At 40.4% G+C, this 20319-nt stretch overlaps 1 non-coding gene and 1 pseudogene across 1 annotated transcript; both read right to left on the bottom strand.

Annotated features, from left to right (window-relative positions):
* Positions 1–2844: 2844 nt before the first annotated feature.
* LOC119533561 lies at positions 2845–2949 on the bottom strand. The gene has a single exon (XR_005216687.1). It is a non-coding gene; the product is annotated as a U6 spliceosomal RNA (small nuclear RNA).
* An 11291-nt stretch (positions 2950–14240) lies between these two features.
* LOC119532729 lies at positions 14241–15843 on the bottom strand (annotated as a pseudogene).
* Between the last annotated feature and the right edge of the window lie 4476 nt (positions 15844–20319).

Here is a 20319-nt window from a genome sequence, read left to right as displayed (position 1 = left end):
AATGCCTCCTTTTCGGTAGATGATAAAGTGGCTCACTGAAAGCTACCATTTGTAAACAAAAACACAAAAGAAAATGAGTTGCCTTGGGAAGGCTTGAGACACTTCCTTTATTTTTTAATAGGTTTGACATAGACTAGTGTGCTTTATCTCATGAGATGTGAACCCTGAAGAGGGAACATAGTGGCAGAAGTGAAAACAGGAAGTTTCACTTTATTTTTCTTTTTATTCCCCACTTCTACCTCTGATAGATCAAGTGATAAAGTGTATCCTGATGTGATTGTGGGCAGTTGTGGTAGTTTGAATTATGTGCCCTAATGAAAGACATGTCCTTAATCTTAATCTGTGTCCCTATGGGTGTGAGCTCATGTAACTAGGACTTTTTGAAGATGTTATTTTTAGTTAATATGTGGCCCAACAGAATCAGGATGGGCCTTAATCTGTATTACTGGAGTCCTGTATAAGCAGAAGAAATTAGGACTCAGTCAGAGAAAGCCATAGGGAGGAGCCAGAAGCCAATGGAACCAGGAATTGTAGAAACAAGGAGAGAGAGATTGCCTTTGTTGGGAGGCAGAGATGCAAGCCAAAGAACTCCAAGGATTGCAGCAAGCCAGCAGCAATATGCTACAGACTTTGGGGAGAAAGCATTGCCTTGTTGATGCACTGATATTGGACCTCTAGCCTTCCAAACCATGAGCCAGTAAATTCCCGTCATTAAGCCAACTTATTGTGTGGTCTTTGTCATAGCAGCCCAGCAAACTAAGACAGCAGTCTTCCCTTTATGACTTTGTCATTGAAACACAGTGCTAGCCCTTGGAATCCTAGAAGAGGAAAGAACACCTCTAAAGCATTGGAAAACCTTAGGAACCACAGGAATTCATGAAAGCATCCAAAGGTCAGTGATTGGGCATCTATTGATAAGCTTGCTCAGGGTCAAGCATTGCAAACGTCTGCCTCCCAGCAAAGACAAGAGGATGCTCACTGGTCCTGGGCATCTGCTATGGATGCTGCCTTACCATCCAGCATCACTAAAGTGTTTAAACTCACAGAATCCCAGCAACTCCCCAATATCTGTGGGAACCTTGAACAGATGATCTAAACTTTATAAGCCTCTGTTTCTTCATTTGTCAAATGGGAATAATAATCTACTCCATAGGGCTGTTGTAAGGTAGAAAGAGATGATAAATATTAAACATTTAGTACATCCATAGGCAGATTGGGCAGTAAACCAGCCCAACATATTGAGGAAATAGGAAGTACGGTTACCAGTACAACTATTATAGACTGCTGGATTTGTTTCACTGTCTGTGCAGGTTTGAACCTGTTATGTGCCTCATGAAAGGCCATGTTCTTCTAATGCAGTCTTGTGGATGCCATCTTATGGTGTGTCGGACCTTTGGATTAGGTTGTTTACATGAAGATATGACCCATCCACCTGTGGGTGAGAACTTTTGATTATATTATTTCCATGGAGGTATGGCCCTGCCCATTCAGGGTGGGTTTTAACTAGATCACTGGTGTCCTTAAGAGAGCTGAGAGTCCACAGAGACCCATATGCTTGGAGACACTTGGAGATACAGACAGAAGGATATTTGGAGATGCTAAGTTAAGAAATGAAGCCCAGAGTTTGCCCTGAGGAGGCTAAGAGAGGATCTTAGAGAGGTGCTTAGAGAGAAATTCCTGGGGGAACAAGCAAGAATGCACAGGAGCTGAGATAGAGAAACTAAGAGAGACAGGAGCCCAGAGGCATTTTGGAGAAAGCCCTTTTGAAACCAGAACCTGGGAGCAAAGGACCAGCAGATGCCAGCCTCATGCCTTCCCAGCTGACAGGGGTGTTCCAGATGCCATCAACCTTTCTTCAGTGAAGGTATCCTCTTGATGATGCCTTAGTTTGGACACTTTTCTGGCCTTAGAACTGTAAATTTGTAACCTAATAAATCTTTATAAAAGCCAATCCATTTCTGGTATTTTGTATAACGGCAGCTTTGGCAAACTGAAACACTGCCCAAGGGTACATTGTTAGGATAGATCAAGAATTTGTAATCAGAGATTCGTGGCCCCTTAGAGGAACTTTCTTAAATTTGATGCAAAATTGTATGTTTATGGGCATTTCTCCAGGCAGAAGACACAGAGCCATCACCAGATTCTTAGATTTTTGCAGCAGAAAAGATTAAGAACAGCAGAAGTAGAGACCCAATCTACAAATTTTTTAAATTAAAATATACATTTTTGTCTTTCAAGTAACTAAATCTTATTTAGCACCAGGATCCCCAAAGACCACTTTAGGAATCTTTCAACAAATTTCACCAAATTCTAAGCTGTTTTAGCAGCCTTGAATGGACATGGCCTTCCACAGCCTATGCAGGAGTTGGTGGCCTGAACGGACACAGGAGTATTTGACAGTGTGCACTTTCTCTGCTCTGTTCACCCTATTGACAAGGCCTCCCTACTTTTATGTGTTAAAAAGCCTTTCACAAGGAGACAGCTTTTCCAGTTTCTGAAATAAAGAGCAATGTAGTCCCAGTTCCATTATACTTGTCAAGTTTGCTCCCACAAAGGCACTTGATGTATCTAACACTGACATCTAAGAAGGACTTCAGATGGTTGTTTTGATACCCCAGCCCAACTCCTCTCCAGGCTGCTAGTTTCACATCAGAAAATGGCTGGAATTCACCCCACAAGATGTTTGACATGGAAGAGCCTCAACAATCACTTAATCTTTCCCCTTGCATTTAAAATTGAGAAAGCAGAGGCCCAGAGAGGGTTAAGGGACTTCATTATTTGAAATAAAAAGTAGAAATGTGACTCAAACCTAAGCTTTTGGGGTCCAAGTCCAACAGTCTGCCTCACAAAAGCAAGCACCTCTTGAGTTTCTAAGCCATCATTGCTGAGGGACCATGCTAATTTTCTCCATATTCCTTCAGTTTTAATATATGCACTGTCAATGTGAGCATGAATAAAAATGTACATCATTTGCTATGATAATTAAATTCTCGACTCATCTGTACATTCTCATAATAGCCCATATCGCATGGACTATTTCTAACTCTCTCCTTACTGATCCACTTTCTCATTACATTCCTCACCAGACCATAATCTCCCTGACAACAGGCATAATCTTGTTCACTTCTGTTTCCCCAGTACCTAGCACAGTGTCTGCTACAAGTATGGCCCTGGATCAATGGTTGTTAGATAATTGATTGTGCAAGTGAGATGTACCATCTATAATGACAAATATTCATTTTATATTTTAGTCTTAGAAGAAGCAAGGCATCTGAGAAAACTTATGGCTTATGCAACAGTCCCCATAAATTGTCAGAAGCATAACAGGATTCTTCAAGTATCCTATTCTGTTTACTTTTGAATAAAATTAAACCTCATTATATGTATGTCAGTTACCGGGTTGACTGAAATCAAATATTTTAGCATGTCTCAGAACAACTACTCTAAGCAAAAGATCTGCTCTATTTTCAGAATTAACTTAGTTGTTCATTAACCTTTTAAGTATCTAGAACCCATGTAGCTCAGTCTCAGAGACATTCTTGGGACATTTTTGAGCCAAAATGGTGGAATAACACCACAGAGTTATCTCCTCCCCAACCTGAAACCCATAAATTTGTACCAAATTAATTCAAAAAGGTCTAAGATCTCAACAATAAAGAGAATAAAAGATGAGACACAAATAAGGCAAAAGATTTCAACAAATTTCTGGAAGATGGAGAGCCCATGGAGAGGAAGAGTTAACTACTGGGTGGGACAGAAGAAGTTCCAGCCAAGAGTGACATAGATAGCTAGCATGGCAACCCGAAAGGGCGTCAGCCTGTCTTGCAGAAATGTAGACACTTGGGATCAGAAAAGGCTGATGGAAGTGAAATGTGAGGCTGAAATAAGGAAATTATAGATGTGCACAAGGAACAAGTAGACTCACAACCACTCTCCTTCTACCTCTACCCCATCTCATTCACACATGTACAAAGACAGACATCTGGAAGCAACAGATAGTCCCTCCAGGCAAAGAATCAGATAACTTTGTCCTTAAAGCAATGGAGTGTTCCAGGGGAAAGTACTTTTGTTCTGGCATTCTGAGTGTCCAGGACAATGGAGAGCAGCCCTCCTGATCACCCTGAAGCAGAGCCTTTCTTTTTTTTTTTTTTTTTTTAAATTTATTTTTTATTAGAGATGTTGTAGGTTTACAGAGTTCCCACATGCCACCCTATTATTAACAACTTGCATTAATATGGTACATTTGCTGCAATTCATGAAAGAACATTTTTATAATCATACTATTAACTATGGCCCATCATTTACAATAGGGTTCACTGTTTGTAACATATATACAACCTAAAATTTCCCCCTTTTAACCACATTCAAATATATAATTCAGGGCTGTTAGTTATGCTCACAATGTTGTGCTACCATCACCACCATCCATTAACAAAATTTTACGACCCACCAAATAGAAACTCTGTACAATCTAAGCATTAACTCACCATGCCCTACCCACACCACATCCCCTGGTAACCTATATTCTAGATTTCTACTCTATACATTTGCTTATTCTAATTATTTCATATCAGTAAGGTCACAAAATATTTGTCCTTTTGTGTCGGACTTATTTCATTCAACATGATGTCTTCAAGGTTCATCTATATTGTCACAAGTATCAGAACTTCATTCCTTTTTAAAGGTGAATAATATTCCAATGTGTGGTTGTTGCACATTTTGCTTATCCATTCTTTGCTTGATTGATACTTGGGTTGCATCCATCTTTTGGCAATTGTGAAAAATGCTACTATGAACAGCGGTGGGAAAATATCTGTTCCAGTCCATGCTTTCAAATCCTTTGCTTATATACCTAGAAGTGGGATGTGTGGTTATATGGTAATACTAGGCTTAACTTTCTCAAAAACTGCCAGACTGTCTTCCACAGCAGATGCACCATTTTACATTGCCATCAGCAATGAATGAGTGTTCCTATTTATCCAAATCCTCTCCAACACTTGTTATTTTCTGCTTTTTTAAAAAATAGTAGCCATTCTATTGGGTTTGAAATAGCATCTCATTATAGTTTTGATTTGCATTTCCCTAATAGTTGGTGATGTTGAGCATCTTTTCATGTGCTTTTTGGCCACTTGTATATCTTCTTTTGGGAAATGTCTATTCAAGTATTTTGCCCATTTTTTAAATAGGTTGTTTGTCTTTTAATTATTGAGTTGTAGGATTTCCTTATATATTCTGGATATTAAACTCTTACCAGATATTTTGTTTCTAAATTTTTCTCCTGTTGAGTTATTTTTCACTTTCATGATAAAGTCCTTTGATGCACAAAAGTTTTTAATTTTGATGAGGTCCCATTTATCTATTTTTCCTTCTTTTGCTTGTGCTTTGAGTGTAAAGTCTAAGACCCATTGTCACAAAGTCCTGAAGATGATTCACTATGTTTTGTTCCAGGAGTTTTATAGTCCTGGTTCTTATGGTTAGGTCTATGATCCATTTTAAGTTGATATTTGTGTATTTGATGTGAGGTAGGGGTCCACCTTCATTCTTTTGCAAATGGAGATCCAGTTTTCCTAGCACCATATTTTGAAGAGACTATTCTTTCCCCATTGAGTAGACTTGGCACCCTTGTCAAAAATCAGTTGGCCATAAATGTGAGGGTTGATTTTTGAACTCTCAATTTGATTCTACTGGTGTATATGTTTGTCCTTGTTACATGACTGTTTTGAATACTATGACTTAGTAATAAATTTTAAGTTCAGGAAGTGTGAGTCCTCCTACTTCATTCTTCTTTTTCAAGATGGCTTTGGCTATTCAAGGCCTCTTATCCTTCCATAAAAATTTAATGATTGGCTTTTCCATTTATGCAAAGAAGGCTGTTGGAACATTATCAGATTTGTGTTGAATCTGTAAATCACTTTGGGTAGAACTGACATCTTAACAATATTTAGTCTTCAAATCCAAGAGCACGGAGTGTCATCCCATTTATTTAGGTCTTCTTTAATATCTTTTATCAATGTCTTGTAGTTTTCTGTGTACAAGTCCTCTACATCTTTGGTTAGATTTATTGCTATGTATTTCATTCTTTTTAGTTGCTATTTTAAATGGATTTTTTTTCTTGACTTCTTCTTCAGATGTGTTCATTACCAGTACATCAAAACACCACAGATTTTTGTATGTGGATCTTGTTCTCTATCACTTTGCTGAATTCAGTTACAGTAGTGTTGTTGTGGATTATTCAGGATTTTTTGTATGTAGCATCATGTTGTCTGCGAATAGTGGAAGTTTTACTTCTTCCTTTCCAATTTGGATATCTTTTATTTCTTTCTCTTGCCTAATTGCTCTGGCTAGAACTTCCAGTACAATGTTGAATAAGTGGTGACAGTGGGCATCCTTGTCTTGCTCCTGATCTTAGAGGAAAAGTTGAGTTTTTCATAGATGCTCTTTATCATGTTGAGGAAGTTTCCTTCTGTTTCTATTTTTCAAAGTGTTTTTTTCAAGAAGGGCTGCTGGATTTTGTCAAATGCCTTTTCTTCATCAATTGATATGATCATGTGAGTTTTCCTCTTCACTCTGTTAATGTGTTATATTACATTTGTTGATATTCCTATTTTGAACCACTCTTGCATACCTGGGATGAATCACACTTGATTATGATGTATAAATCTTTGATGTGCTGTTGGATTAGGATTCCTAGTATTTTGTTGAGGATTTTTGCATTTATATTCGTAAAGGATATTGGTCTGTAGTCTTTTTTTTCTTGTGGTATTTTTATCTGGCTTTGGTATGAGGGTGTTGTTAGGCTCATAGAATGAGCTAAGGGGTATTCCCTCCTCTTCAATTTTTTGGAAGATTTTGAGTAGGATAGGTGTTAATTCTTGGAATGTTTGATAAAATTCATCAGTGATGCCAGCTGGTCCTGGACATTTCTTTGTTGGGAGGTTTTTGATTACTGATTCAGTCTCTACTAGTAATTGGTTGAGATCTTCTATTTCTTCTTGATACAGTGTAGGTAGTTTTGTGCTTCTAGGAATTTGTCCATTTCATCTCAGAGTCTTCCTTTTAAGAAGTCCCATCTATGAACTGCAATCCCTATGACTGGGAAATTTAAAAATATGTAGCAAAATTATATATATTTTTTCCTCTGATCAGCAAGGTCACCTTCTATGAATGTATCTAAAAGATAAATTGACAAAATTATGAGAAAGACTTATGCACAAGGCTGTTCATTGCAACTCCATTTGTAATAGCAAAAGACTAGAAATAACCCAGATGTCATGAACAATAATGGGTTGAATAAACTGCAGTTCATTAAAACAATAGAGAAGTCCGCAACCACAAAAGGTAATGAGGAAGATGTCTATAAACTGTTGAGTTAATCTCCATGGCACATTGTTAGAGAAAAGAAAGAAAAGTACTGAACAATTTTTAGAATGTGTTACCTTTTGTGTAAAAAGGGGGAGCCATAACTATAAAAACATATTTATTTATGTTTATAAAAGTATACAATGGATGAATAAAACAAAACAAATTCAATAAATGCTTACCTAAACATCCAAATTAAAAGGCAGAGATAGGCAGACTAGATAAAAAAAAAAAGTACACCCAGCCATATGTTTTTTATAAGAAACACACTTTAAAAATAAAGATAAAGACAAGTTGAAAGCAAAAGGATGGAAAAAGTTGTACTACAAAAATTCTATGCATGAGAAAGGTGATATTATTATAATAATATCAGGCAAGTAAACATCAAGAGAAAAAGTATTAACCAAGATAAAAGAAAGTCATTTCATTACAGTAAAAGCATCAAATCATCAAGAAAATGTAACAGTCTTATCTGTAAATTCACCTTCTAACAAAGCTCCCAGATACATGAAACAAAAATTGACAGAACTGATTTTCAGCCTAGTTCCCTGAGTCTTTAGGAAATAAGGCTCCTATTTATTTCTTTTGGATTGTGCCTAGATTTGACAAGTGGTGGCTCTGAGCCTATCATTTTTTCTAAGGCTCCTAATGCTGTTAGCAGTAGCCAGTATGCTCCACAAACCACATACTTATTGTAGCCTCATAGCACCCAAATATTGCAGCCAGTAACTAAAGGAATGCCTCACTTCCCACCTGTGTCACATCCAAATCAACAATGGATTTGTTATCACCTCTGCTCCCCAATTACTCATCATGCAGTCCTTAATAGTGCCTCAGATTGGGAGTAATCCACCTCCAAAATTCTATTCTGAGGGTCTCTGCTGCCTCAGTCTGAGCCTTCCAGATAGTCCAGCCTGAGGCAATCCCAAGAAGCTGGAGTAGGGGAAAGGAGAGCAAGGTAGGGAAGGCGGGAAAGCTGATGGTCAGCTGGCCACTGTGGGCAACCATGTGTATTTATCTGCTTCTCAGCACAGTCTGTCTCAGAAGGGAGAAAAGGGGAAGAATTTATCAACAGGCTCCCATCTCCCACTGGTAAAAGTTTTGTCCTGGGTTGTACTTGTGGGGACACCCAGTGGGACAGGGAGTGTCTCCCCTTTATGGTGGGTTGTAGCTGTATGTATCTCAGAGAAACATGCTCTTAAACTTACTCCAATCCGGTGGGTGTGAACCCATTGTAAGTAGGACATTTTGATGAGGTTACTTCAGTTAAGGTGTGGCTCACCTCTAACAGAATGGGTCTTAATCCTATTGCTGGAGTCCTTTATAAGCAGAATGAAGTTCAGACAAAGAGAGAAAGCCAAGAGAAGCAAGAAGCTGAAATTCAAGGGAACCCAGAAGAGAAGGGACACTGCCCTGTGCCTTTCCATGTGACAAACTCAGGACCAGAACTGACCAGAAGCCAGCCCCAGAAAACCACAGCCCTCAGAAAGAAAGCATCACCTTGATGACACCTTGATTTGGACATTTTCCCAGCCTCAAAACTGTGAGCTAATAAACTCCCATTGTTTAACCCAACCCATTTCATTTATTTGCTTTGAGCATCCTTGGAAACTAAAACACCCTCAGAATCAGCAGGGAAGCCCTCTGGGTATGAGGGAGGATTCCTACAGCTGGCAAATGTACCAGAGGTCAGAGGCAGTGAGATAGGCAAAAGAAAGAAATAAGAATTTGGTTTGGAAAGAAAGAAATAAAGCTGTTATTATTCACAGGGAGTGAGATGGAGAACTTAGAATACTCAAAAGAATCTGTAGATTAACTACTAGAATTAAAAAATAAATGTATCAGGGATGTTGGGGATAAAGGCCCATTCAAAGATCATTTGTATTTGGGACGACAGAAAAGATTTGGTAATGGATGGTGGTGATGATAGCACAACATTGTGGATGTATTTAACACCATGGAATTAGATACTTGAAAGGGATTAAAATGAGAAATTTTAAGTTGTATATAAATTACCAGAATAAAAAAATTTTAAAACCATAGAATTATACAAAACAAAGAGTGAGCCCTAATGTAAACTATAGATTATTAATAATACATTTATAACAATATTGTTTCATTAATTGTAACAAATGTACCACACTAAAGCAAAATATTAATAATAGAGAAAACTTTATGTGGGAGAGGGGTATATGGGAATTCTGTACTTTGTGAATGATTTTTCTGTAAACCTACAACTGCTCTAATAAAAAAGTAGATAAATAAAACAATTATATTTGTATATAGGAGCACCAAACCAGGAGAAAATAAAATTTTAAAATAAATGCCATTTATAACAGCATCAAAAAACAACCAACTCAAAGAGGATCATTTAAAAGCAAAAACAAAAATAAAACCCAAAACCTAAACCAAAACAAAGAACCTCACAGAGCAGAGAGCTGTGCCCAGATGGTACTGGAGCCCGTTCATGCTATCAATTTCCCTTCTCTCTCGGGTCCAAATCTCTTGGAAACTAATGTTCTTAAATGAGAGATAGGATCAAAAATGTGATAAGACCTGTTCTATGGATTGAAAGAAAGATACTGCCACCAGGCTACTTTTGAAGGCTTGCTGGGGAAAAACAAAATGTGTTTCATGGGTGGATTTCACATGGAGACTGGAATCTGAAAGAAGAATTTTTTATAAATTGAAATACTTACTGGTGGAGATGCTCAGCATGAGAAGCTCTTGCCTTCTCTTTCCTTCACTTAGGCTTGGTGGTAATAGGATCTGCCCTATAGCTTGGTCAGTAAAAAGGGGAAGGACTTTTCTCAGTTGTGAGAGAAGGAAAGTGTATGTCTTTTGAAGGAATTTTAGAAAAGTTCCCCTGGAGTTGGTTGGAAGCTATTTGAGTACCATCTTCCACTATCCCACCCAAAGGATCCCTTCTTACTCAACCCTGACACCTTGCCTTTTATTAAAAAAAAAAAAACAAGCATACTATTTTTTGGTATTTATTATTCACTGCTCCTTTGTAACTCCACCAGGAAGCATGTATAAGTGGAAGGAATCACGCTGCAAGATTTAACAGTAACCACTGGAGCAGGTAAGGAAAGCAGGCTGCAGTGGGCAGTGTCAGAGATGGGAGACATCACCAAAAGAAAAGCTGCCAGGCCTTTAACAGACCCCCTTCCGAACTGAGAAATGAAAATGTTAGACCACCACATTGTTTAGAATTAGGAAGCTAGCCTGCCATCATTCGGCCCTCAGGTATGGCAACTACAGATTCCATCTCGAAAGGTTGGAAGTCAGAACAAAGTTTCTAGTCCTGGTTCTGCCAGAAATGGGCTATGGGATCTTGGGTAAATTCTTCTTCTTCTCAGTGACTCAGTTTCCTCACTATTCAACAGAGGGGGGAAAAAAAAAGTCCTGACCTTTCCCCAGGACTGGTATGTGGAGCTGGAACGTGTGCCAAGAAAGACCGGAACGCCAAGTGGTGATCTGACCGGGTATCATCAGACAGGTAAGTTAGGAGCCAGCTGTAAGAACGGTGGTGCCAAACAGGACTGGCTGAGAAAAGTGAGCTTCCCAATGACAGCACCGTTTACCAGTGTCAGAAAAATCAAGTGCCTTTAACCAAGTTGCCAAGAATATTCCATGGGGAAAACATACTCTTCTATGCTTTATCTACATGCACAAGAGTGACCCTACTTATAGATACAAAGTTAAACAGATCAAATATATATATATATTTAGATGCAGGAGTGTTGGAATAGCTGGAAGGAGGTAAATGACCTGGTGGAACTGGAACCTATAAAATCCTTTGAAATTTGCTCTATAGCTAGTCGTTGAATTGTGCTTTGAAAGTCTTCACTTTTCTGTCTATACCTTATATTGCATAATTGGGAAAGAACTCAGACTGTGGAACTGTAACCTATAACAATTTTTGAAATTACCTATATAACTGCTTGTCGAGCTGTACATCGAAAGTTAATACCTTTTTGTATGTATGATATATTTTACAATGGTGGAAATAGCTGAAGTTGTGGAACTATGACCCATGACATTCTTTGAAATTTGCTCTTTAACTACTTGTTGAATCATACTTTGAAAGTTATCACTATTATGAATATATGTTAAAGTTCATAATTTAAAAAAAAGTTAAACAGATCAAAGACCTAAATGAAAGAGCTAAAACTCTTAGAAGAAAACATAGGAGTAAATCTTTTTTACTTCGGATTAGGCAATGGTTCCTTAGAAATAACATCAAAAACATAAGCAACCAAAATAAAAACAGACTTCATTCAAAATTAAAAATTTTTGTGCTCCAAAGGACACTACCAAGAAAGTGAAAAGACAACCCACAGAATGGGAGAATATATTTTCAAGTCATGTATCTGATAAGAACTATATCTAAAATATATAAGAACACTTGCAACTCAATAATAAAAAGATTGTAACATAATTAAAAATGGGCAAAGGATCTAAATAGAATTCTCTCCCAAGAAGATACACAAATGGCTGATAAGCACAAGGAAAGATGCTCAATGTCAATAGTCATTAGGGAATACAAATCAAAACCAGAATGAGATGCCACTTCACACCCAATAAGATACCTGGGACCAAAAAGACAGATAACAGCAAGTGTTGACAAGGAGGTGGAGATAATGGAATCCTCATACACTGCAGGTAGGAATGCAAAATGGTGCAGCCACTTGGGAAAACAGTCTGGCAGTTCCTCAAAAGTTAAACAAAGTTATCATATGACTCAGCAACTCCACTCCTAGGGATATTCCCAAGAGAAATGAAAACATAGTACATGCAGAAACTTGTTCACAAATGTTCATAGCAGCATCATTCATAATAGCCAAAGGTGAACCAACCCAAATGCCCATCAACTAATGAATGGATAAGCAAAATGCAGTCTATCCATGCAATGGATTATTATTCAGAAATAAAAAGGAATGAAGTACTGATGCATGTAACAACATGGATGAACCTTAAAAACATTATGCTAAGTGAAAGAAGCCAACCACAAAAGGTAGCAATTACCGTGTATACAATGTATAAATACACATATGAGCCTGTTTACATGAAATATCCAGAATAGGAAAATTTGTAGACAGAAAGTATATTCATGATTGTCTATGACTAGGGGGATTAGGGGTGTTAGGATTGGGAAGGTGGTTGATTGCTAAAGCCTACAGGGTTTCTTTTAGGGATGATAAAAAATGTTATGAAGTTCTTAGTGGTGATGGTTGCACAATTTTGTGCCTATACTAAAAAACACAGAACTGTACACTTTAAATGGATGAATTGGGTAGTGTGTGAATTGTATCTCAATAAAGCTGTTACCTCACCCCCACCCCACCACCACACACACAAAAGAAAAAGGCTCAGGGGCCTGCCCCTATGCTGCAGTAACACCACACCTGTTGTCCCAATATAATTACTAGCAGAGCCCCCTTTCACTCTCAGAAGTGTCCTGGTCCATAGGATAAATTTCTGTGACTACCCTATCACTATGTAACATCAGGAAGGTGGTTTTGCCCATCTGGGCCTCAGTTTCCCCATCTGTAAAATGAGGACTACCCAGTTCTGATAATCTTTGAGTCAAGTACTCAATTTCTCAACAGCTCGACTTTAGAAAACTTGTAAAAAACAAAAACAAAAAACAAAAAACTGCTCAGTGGTCCAGGGCTCACCGTGCTTTGGAAGATGATCCTAAATAAGCAGAGATGAAGCCCTGGGCCAGTACAGATCCCTGGATCCTGGGACCCAGAGGCAAGACCAAGACCAAGTCCTGAGTCTGGCACACTTACTGATAGTCAAATTGCACTCTAGCTGGGTGACTGCAAAAGGTTATCCAAGCACCCCAAGCCAGGCTAGATACCCTAAACATACTTCCTCCAAATGAAAAAAGATAAACGTTTCAATGAGAGTACCGGCAGAACATGCAATGTCTGCAGGGAAATTGGCAGATTTAGCAGTGGTAGGACCAAGGTCTTCCCTAAATGGGGGTTTATAAGCCTACTGCAAGAGGAGCTTGTATTACAAAGGTCAAGGTCATCTGATGATGCAATAGAATGCTTCTGAGTCCTCCTTACTGATGTCTGTTTATAAAATATCATTATACCAGAGTAGCTCAAGAGGAAGCATTTTGCTCTCATGCTTCTTTTACTCATGGGAACATGCCTGAAAATGCTCATTCTCTGCCCTGAGGGCCTCAGAAGTAGTGTCTGTGTGGTGGGTCCTACACAGACATTGGCCAGTGCAGAGATATGAGCCCATCTCTGGTCTTTGCAGGAGCAAATCCTTAGAAACGAGGCAGAGACAAAAGAGGCAGAAGCACAGAAATAACCCTGACTCCCATCAATCTGTGAAAGAAGAGGGAAGACAAACACTCGCCAGAGTCCCTGAGAAGGGAAACACACACAAAAACAGGAACTCAGTGGCAATCGACACTGTCCAGTTAACACCTGGCCAAGGGGTTCAGTTACAAGAGAGGAGCCGAAGGTCCAGGGTGAGATGAAGGAGCGGTCAGAAAGAACTTATACAAGTGCCACCAAGATATCCAACAGCCTCTCACAAAGGGGGTGAGAGGTTTCAGAGAAGGTGGTCCCCCATTTGCCGCTTTAGAACGTTAGGGTTGGGAAAAAAGAACAAGAAAGTGTTCAAAAGCTGGGCAGGGAGGAAGGGAGAGGGGAGCAACTGGCTTTCTGCATGCCAGAGGCTGTCTGTCCAAGGGGTTCAGCGGTGGATGGTCTGTCTGTCAGGACTCAGCAAGGTCCCTCCTAGCCTCAGCTGACCAGGCAAGGCCACATGAAACACTGCTGCAACTTCTACATCCACGGGGATCCTGAGGGCTGGGAGTTGGAGGCAGGCGCACGTCCTACTTCTGCTCAGAGTCTGCATTTCAGGATGATGTGGTAGCCATCATTGCTCTTGGCTTTTAACATGCTAAGGATAAAACAAGATTCATCTTGGAAATTCTGCACCATCACCATGTGGATGCCTCTAGGTCCCTTCAGGGAGACTTGCTGGATGTGCTGGGGGCGGGGGGTGGGGGGTGGGGGTGGTTTGCTGTACAGGTTGGCAATCTTCTCAATCAACTCCAAGGCAGTCAGCTCTTCCAAAAAGATGGCATGGTACACACACAGACTGCTGACCCCACTGCCATCCTGCTTCTGCTACAGGGGCTCTGGGCTCTGCTCCAGCTCCTGGCAAACATAGACAGTCACCTTCAGCCTCACATTCTTGCCTTTGATGGCATTGAAGAGCCAGATCCCATCTGTGGGTCCACAGATCTGAATCAGGTCATCTTGGGTCATCTTCAGCAAGTCAGCACCAGAAAAGCTGGTGAAGAGCCTGCAGAATGGTGAGAAACTGTTGCAGTGCAGCCACTGCTAGGCTTTCTGGATGGAGGTGGATGGGAGCAGGTGGTCACTGCCCATGAGAGGGTCTCCACTGGGTGGGTCAGAGAACTGTTGCCTTCACTGAGGCAGAAACTGTTGGGAGAGCCATTGTAGCTCGGGGACGGGGCTCTGGTCACCTGGTAGCTGTCAGGCCATGGAGAGCACTCCATGAGGACAGTGGTCTTGTAGGACAGCTGGTACATCTTCTCTTGGGCAGTTCTTTTCTCCTTCTTCTCCTGGTCAGTCTTCTGCTTCCGGTTGGCTCCCTTTGGCTTGAACACCTTCACCAGGCAGCTGGCAGAGTGCAGGTAATCAATCGCCTTCTGCTTATCGATCTGCACGCGGAAAGTCACCCCCTTCTAGCCCGCGTGCTTCCTCAGGGTGAATTCCTTGCTGATGTGCCGTGCATCTGAAGGAAGGCCTAGGCTCTCTTCGAAGGGTCCCACAAAAACTCGACAGTGTTCAACTGGGTTCGGCTGGTCCTGGGGTCCAAGATACCAACAGACAGTAGAATACCAAGGTCCAGGATCCGGTCTCCAGGCCGGCTCCACCTCCAGCCCTCCAGCTGCTGGTGCTCCATATACTGCAGCCGATGGTCATGGAAAACCATGCAGATGATGTTCTTGACATATTTTGTGTTCAGATCTAGAAAATCTCCCACTTTCGATTCTCCAGGAGTTGGATTTCATAAGGCTGACCTTGGTTGAGGTAGGTCAGCGTCTCTTCGTCCAGGGGACGTCGGGGCACACAGCACATACTGCAAGGGCTGCAGGTGGGCCTCGTTCTCAGGGGACAGCTGGGGCTCCTCCCGCTTGAAGATGGGCAGAGCGAGGACATGGCGCAGGTAGGTGCTGGAGTTGTGCTGATTGTCAAGCTCGGGCTGCCTGTGCTGGAAGAGAGCCCCGAGCGCCGCCGACCCAGGCAAGGGACAGTGAGCGCAGACGCAGCCTCGCCGGCCACACAGGGACCCCTGAATTGCGCGCTCTGCAACCCCACACCTTGCCTTTTGCCCAGCACTCACATTGCCAATGCCACCATTTTGTTTTTGTCTGGCTAATGGACGTGTTTTCTGGTTGGGTATTCCAACCATTTGTCCTATGTTCTTCATCAGAGTTTATAAAGAAATTCTTTGGGACTTTAAGAACCTGACTTGTCAATGCTCCCAGGGCATTTTATCCACAAGGCATTTCAATCACAGCCACCAAGGTTGATGGTGTTTTAAAGGGCCTACTGTAATGTCAGAAACTTGGAGAAATGTGTAGTCTCTAAAACATAAAAAGGCAACTCAAAAATCAAAATGAATATGTGTCCAAATGTCTATAAAATGTAACACTAGATGGCTAGTCAATTGCAACTCAACCCAGTTCTTACATGGTTCTGTATGAATTACACTTAGAATGGCACATGGGTATGTTTTAATGTACTTTAGTGGGGAGTGTAGCATCTAAAATTAGGAGTGCCATGGCCTTCTGAAGTCTTGCGAGGCCCTATAGAGTTCCTGAGGTGGTTCTGCAGATTAGGATACCTTTTGGGAGCCTCATAGGGTGAGGATTAAGTGAGATATTAGAAATTAAACTGCTTTGAAAGAACAAGAAGTATCTGCACAAATACTTACAAAGTTTTCTTAGTTTTATTGGGGACCACTTCTCTCCTGTAATTCTTTTGTCTCTTCTTTTTTCAACATCAGAGATTGAACCCTGAGTTCCCTTGAGTTGCTTTGACTCTCACCTCCAATTCCTGTTTCCTCTTCTAACCTACTCCCCCCTCAAAATTTACCACCAGGGCCTATCCTAGACAAAATTCAAGGGAAATTTTTCTTGGTCATTTCTTGTGTCCTGTAAGAAACTTGATTTTTGCTAAAGCTCACAAATGTTATTGTGCTGCCCTTGCCATTGGTATCGAAAATTGATTAAGGAAGATCTTGGAACTACAATTAATAGATGGAAATATGGGGACAAGTGGGTCTCCCTCCAATGTCATCTGTCCTGCTTGAAGCCTTCCTTTTATCACTTAAAATGCTCCCAGCATATTTAACTCTCAGTATTCTCCATGATCAAGGAGAACGTGTCTAGTTCTCTCTTCCTCCCTGTACTTTGAGTTAGAATGCATCTTTCAGCAAAAGCAGGAGCTTCTGACAATTATTGTTAATTCAGGGACAGATAATGATAATGATAATAATTCTTATAAGGATTGACCCTAATTTCTCCAACTGTTACAACTCAAAAGTGAGTCCTCACCCAATACATGCAAAATCAATCAGTAGACACTGGGTTTTTGAAGGAAAAAGTTCATTTAGCAAAGGCTAGCCTTGTGGAGACAGGAGGATAAATAGTGCCTCAGATCTGTCCCTCTGAGTTGGCAAGGTGAGGGACATTTTATTGGCTTAAACAAAGGGAGATGGGGCTAGGGATGTTCTGGCCATTGGTACATTGGGGTTTGCTGGTAAACATTCAAATTTAGGATCACAAGTTGGCTATTATCATTGGCCATGTCTACATTTAATTTAGGGTTTGCAAGTTGGTTATTATCATTGACTGATGGATTCTGTTATCTTGAGGAGTGGGCTTGTGATGTTGCTGGAATTTGTAATGGGCAGTCCTCTTGCTTTCTTTCAGGTCCGATATTCCTCTTTCTTGTTGTCTCTGCTCATTTTGATTTTGTTCCCAGGGTATTTTATGGCCCAGGGTCATTTTAAGTTGAGGTCTCGGTGAAACCTAATTAAGGCTGGGCTGACAAGAGCTTTTAAAACAAGAGCTTATCTATGGGGTATATAGGTGGGAATTTCAGAGAAAAGAGAAATGGAAACTTTTGCAACCTAGTTAGGGAGGGAGCTGCTTTGGCAGGGGAGAGGGGCAGGTCTGAAAAACAGATCAGGGTCAGTTACACGATCTTCAGATTGTGGGGCCATTAATATATGTGTGTTGTTGTTGCTGTTGTTGTTTTGGTGGGGAGTTGGTTGTCCAATGAACCTTTATTGAAATATTTTCCTCTGTAGTTCTTGCCTAGTTGAGCATCCCACTGCACCACTGCTGATGTCATTAGAATGTATGTCATGAGAGGAGCATCCATCAGTAATGCAGTCTCTAGAATCTCTTGAATGGCTCTGGAGAGTTCTCTGGGTGAAGACTGGAGTCGCAACTGTCAGGCAAGGTTGACAATCTCATCAGAAGTGATATTTCTAAGGCACTTAATATTGTTCTGCTTCCTTCTGTCTCTGGGTGATTCCTTGAGGGCTTTGATGATCAGGGCTGAGGCAGAAGGTACCACTTCAATCTGGGCCAGTCTGTTCTCAGTGGTCAGTTTCACCATAATCCTTGGACCCTTCCAGCCACCAGTTGCCTTGACTATGTCATCACCAACCTTTTTTGAAGACAGACCCAAGGGGCCTATCTGGGGGGCCAGGACAGACATGGCACCAACTTCCCATGGTGCACTTCAGGTACACAGTGTTAAGTAAAATAAAATGGCCGCCTGCATTGGGCATTGCCTGGAGTAACCCCCTTTCAGACAAAGAATTTTCCAGAAGACAAAAACAATTGGCCTGCAGGGGTTTCCTAGAAAGTGGAAAGTACCCTACTGAACTACAGATAAGCAACACCTGGTGATAAACCAGTTTCAGTCCAATAGAGACAATTTACCAGAATGGACAAGCCTGCCATACTAATCAATGTATATCTGCTGCCCACTTTGTAAGACCCGCCCCTATGTAAAACAGAAACTTACTATCAGCCAATCAAAACACTTCCTCACTTGCTTCCCTGTTTGCCCTTTATGAGCTGCCCCTTTCTGCCCTCTTGGCAGAGCTCCCTTCTACTTTCTGAATGGGATACTTCCCAATTCACGAATCACTCAATATTAAACAGTGAGATTCTAAATTGCAGGAAAAGCTTTTCTTTTAACAACACTTTGATCTTGTTGGGGCCGAACTTGGGTGTCATGGTGGACATGTGATTGGTGTGGGATGAACCCAGATGTGGGACTACCAAAGAAAGTTGCAGCTTGGGCTCTTCTGAGTCAAAAGCCAAAAAGCAGTAGTATTATTTTAAAGTGATGCAGACCACACCTTACATCTGGGATTTTTCCAGCAGCCACTTGGGGCTTTAGAATCCATATTAACAATCTCTAGCATTTATTTGAAACAATTTGATTAGTCAGAGTTATTTCATGAAGAAGGAGAAGGAGAAGGAGAAAATAAGAATAAGAATAAGAATAAGAATAAGGATAAGGATAAGGATAAGGATAAGGATAAGGATAAGAATAAGAAAAGAATAAGAATTATTTTCCCTGGGGTATTAGAAGACCTTGAGTCAGGAAGAAAGCAATGGAAGGTCTTTAAAGAGGTGGTATTTCCCCATTCACTATACCTTCTGCAGAATTACTGAAGTATGGACAGAAACAGGAATTTTCAACCCTTCCTCACCCCAATAAACCTGCTCCTCCTCCTTTGCTCTGTTTCCGATTCTGACATCACTCATTCATTCAATCCCTGAATCTTGGAGTCACTTTCAGTTTCTCTTTTACTCTCATCGCCCATGCCAATGTCAGATAACTTTTCAGTGAAAAGTTAACACTGCCTTCTGACTCTTTTAATTTTGCCCTGACTACTGCAGTAGCATGTTAAATGTCTCCCCACCTGGAGCCCTTACCCACACAAGTCCTTATCATGTTCTCCAAAAAGATAAAGCTTCCTAAACCTCAGATCATGTCATTAAGATCCAAGGATATTTCCTTACCTGATATTCTATCATGTTAAGGAAGTTTCTTAGCAAATTAATAGCTTTGTTTAAATCAGGAATGGGTGTTAATTATATTAATTTATTTTTTTAGCCTCCTTTAAGCTTATCATGTGACTTTCTTATTGGACCTACTGATATGCCATATCACGTTAATATAGTTTCTATTATTGTGCCATTTTAATGCTCCTGAGATAAATTCCACTTCATTGTTAGAGGAGATCATTGTTTTAAATTGAATTCAGTTTGCTAATGTTCTGTTTGGGATTTTCACAGCTATAATTCTCAATAGTTAGGACTGTGCAATGACAATGGTTTCCAAACAGTGAGCGGCATAGCCTTAAGTTTCCAGAGGCCCAAAGTGTGGTTGGGGGTAGTGGGGGTGGGCAGGGAGTAGGGGAGGGGGCGCAGAGAGCAAATGGGGAAAGGTAGAAGGAGAAGAAAAAGCAAGTAGATGACTACAAGCTCTCCACTCTGCCTAAAGCAGAAATGCTCCATTTAAAAAAATCTCTTGATACACTGGGATTGTGCATAGTTTTAGTATTGACATGAATTGAGTAAAATGAATTAGGTAGCTTTCAATCTACTGATTGAATTCATTCTGCTGAAACACTTTAAATAGAATTGAAATTATCTGTTCTTTTAAACCATTTGAACTCAGATCTTTTTATTGATAACTTTTTAATTTAAATTTTTATTGAGATCATTGTAGATTCACCTGCATTTGTAAAAAAATATATAGAAAGAGATCTCTGTACGTGTTGTCCAGTTTTATGTAATAATAGCATTTTGCAAAACTGTAGAACAACATCAGAACCAGAATTTTCCAATTG

The sequence above is a fragment of the Choloepus didactylus genome, chromosome 4, assembly GCF_015220235.1.
Source record: "Choloepus didactylus isolate mChoDid1 chromosome 4, mChoDid1.pri, whole genome shotgun sequence".
In the NCBI taxonomy this organism is placed as follows: Eukaryota; Metazoa; Chordata; class Mammalia; order Pilosa; family Megalonychidae; genus Choloepus; species Choloepus didactylus.
Note: the sequence above shows the minus strand (reverse complement) of the source record. Positions and strands in the feature narration are given on the sequence as shown.